This window comes from Cariama cristata, unplaced genomic scaffold, assembly GCF_000690535.1.
Source record: "Cariama cristata isolate BGI_N322 unplaced genomic scaffold, ASM69053v1 scaffold41349, whole genome shotgun sequence".
NCBI lineage: Eukaryota > Metazoa > Chordata > Aves > Cariamiformes > Cariamidae > Cariama > Cariama cristata.
The window spans coordinates 1-2607 of NW_009638219.1; positions in this window are offsets into that span (position 1 = coordinate 1).

A 2607-nucleotide genomic window follows, 5' to 3' on the forward strand; every position below is an offset into this window, starting at 1 on the left:
GTTCGCGCCTCGGCGCGGCCCCACAGCGGCCTCCCGCTTTGTGCAAGAACCCGTATTCCTCCCCGCTCTCCTGGTGCTGCTTTTTTCCTTTTTCTCCGAGAGTGCACAGATTACTTGTTTCTTCATCAGGGACGTTTACAATTTTTGTTGCTTTCCAGCACGTGTACTACTCGAGGCACGGTTCCCAAACCTGCAGGCTCTGCAGCCCCGGCATCACCAGGTACAGGGGAACCATCCCTTCCTTTCACAGGCAGCTCTCCTCTTAACGCAAGCAGCAGATGAGCCTTCTGTGCAGCAGCCTCATACTGGATTTACATCTGGGTTACAGCCTACTGCAGCCTCTGTGTGCCTGGCTGCCATCCCACCACCTATCCAGTTATTCCCATTGTGTATTTCCGCATGTATTTCTCAGGTGCCAAATTTTCCATTTCTTGTTTTCTCTCTCTGATTCTGATCCCATCCTTCAAATTGTTTACAGCCTCTTCCAGCATGACTGTATCTTTATCATTCAAACCACTACTGAAAACACTGAAGAGAACTGGGCCCAAAACAGTTCCTTCCATAAGCAAGTCCAGTTCTCACCAAGAAATGAAGGCACACATCTTTGAAAAGTTTAGCATCCATGTGAAAACGGAATGAAAAGCATAATCCATGTTCTGGTTAGGTCTCGAGATGGCACCTCATTGCTTTATAAATCATTAATGGGTGGTTTTTTACAGCTCACGTTAGTGCAAGAGTTCTTTTGCCAGCAGAACTGCAGCTACTACTATCTTTCTGTATTTTCCTTTTTCACCTTGGGAATGCATCCTGCCAGTCCAAAACACAAGCCAAGTTTGAAACAGTTATCTCTGCCACCCTCTCCACCAAAGTGCTTTGGCTTCTTAAGTGGTATCATCTCAGCAAAATTCAATTGTTTAGGCAATAGCTCTGGATTCAGAGGGTAGTATCTGTACTCCCCCTGAAACTTGCTGTGACTATCAAAGAAACGGACAAACCTGTTCTACAGAGAAAATGAGTCATGACACTCATCAACTTAGTAACAGCCAGAAATAAAAATCAAGGTATCTTGACTCCCAAAATAAACACTACCAATAAATGCTATAATCTAGCTGTACTTTATTGCTGCTATCTGAAAGGAGATGGAGAAAGTAGCAAGCACAAATGAAAAATAGTTAAGATAAAAATAGGGAGCCTCACTTGGCATTGTTTGTATTAGGTACAGATATACGGTCTTCACAGCTAGTAGATTAAGGTTAGTAAATTCAGAAGAGAGGTTTAAAAAATACTTGATTTTGCTGGGAGAGTTTAGAGTTGAAACTCCAATGAGAATTGAATTTAAAAAAATACGTTCCTTCCCATGTTCTGCCAGTATGTTCACGATTATCAACCATGCTTACTGTTACTGTCCTACTCCCATAAGCAGAACTGGGTATTTGCTCTCAAGTCCTATGAGCAGCCCAGAACTGGTTCCTGTGAATTGCTGTCCAGGTCAGGGGTGATGTTTTTGGCTAAGAAGTTTGCACAGCTGCTCTTCACTTGTACACTATGGCAAAAAAGAGAGATCTATACTAAAGCTGCCAGTCATCTTTCATGTGTAACACAAAACTGATTCGAGGTTCATTTAAGAGCACGATCATCCCCCTTTATGCTGCTTCATACTCAATACTTAATACCCTTTCTCCAGGACGATATCTATTCTAAATTCAAAGACACTCATTTCAGGAGTTCATTTGGACTGTGGATTACTGTATCAGCCATTCACAGCTGGAGCTCAGGAGCCAAATGTAATTATAAGCCCCAGCAAAAAATAGATATCCAAGTCCAAAATATACTATGATTTGACACAATTTGCATAAACAAGGATTTCAAATCTGTCATTAAGGACAGGAATTGGGGGCACTGAAAGTTGCCAAGAAACAACCCGTTTGTAATGTATCTAGACCGACTACTTTGTTATTACTTTAAGATGCATCTCCTGCATCAAATGTTTGCTGACAAGATTTTAAATATCCTCATCTCATACCTTGGATAGTATCGTTTCAAAAACACAAGTTATGGCATTTAATTTCAGAACATATATCCCAAGGTATTCCAGCTGATCACATATGGCTGATGCAGCTCACAGTCCACATGCAGAATTTTATACTGAATTTGAACCCAATCACAAAAAAATATAGAAAATAATCCTTCTCTGAACTGAAATTAATGTAATTTTTTTCAGAAGTGACTACAAAGCACTGGTCCTGTCTTTTTCTTACATCTATGTTATGCTTACTATGATCTGTTCAACTGTGGCAGAAAAATTCCCTTCTCAATTAGGACTTCCTATTCTGTTGTTGTCATGCTGTACTGCAAGTGAGCAGTGGATTCTCTGTTGGTGAAAGAAAAAAGGGAAACCCTTAGAGGCACAGAAATAATATATAGTGGTAACATAAGGAACATGAGATAATTCATATGGCACAGTGGATGGGCCTGTCCAGTCCTTCAAAAAAAAAATCTGTATATTCAATGGTGACCATCAGTTTAACTCCACATGGCCTTCACTGGAAAGACAGACAAAGCTAACTGAGGAATTCATAGGCTAAAATTCTCCTCCCACTATTTCCT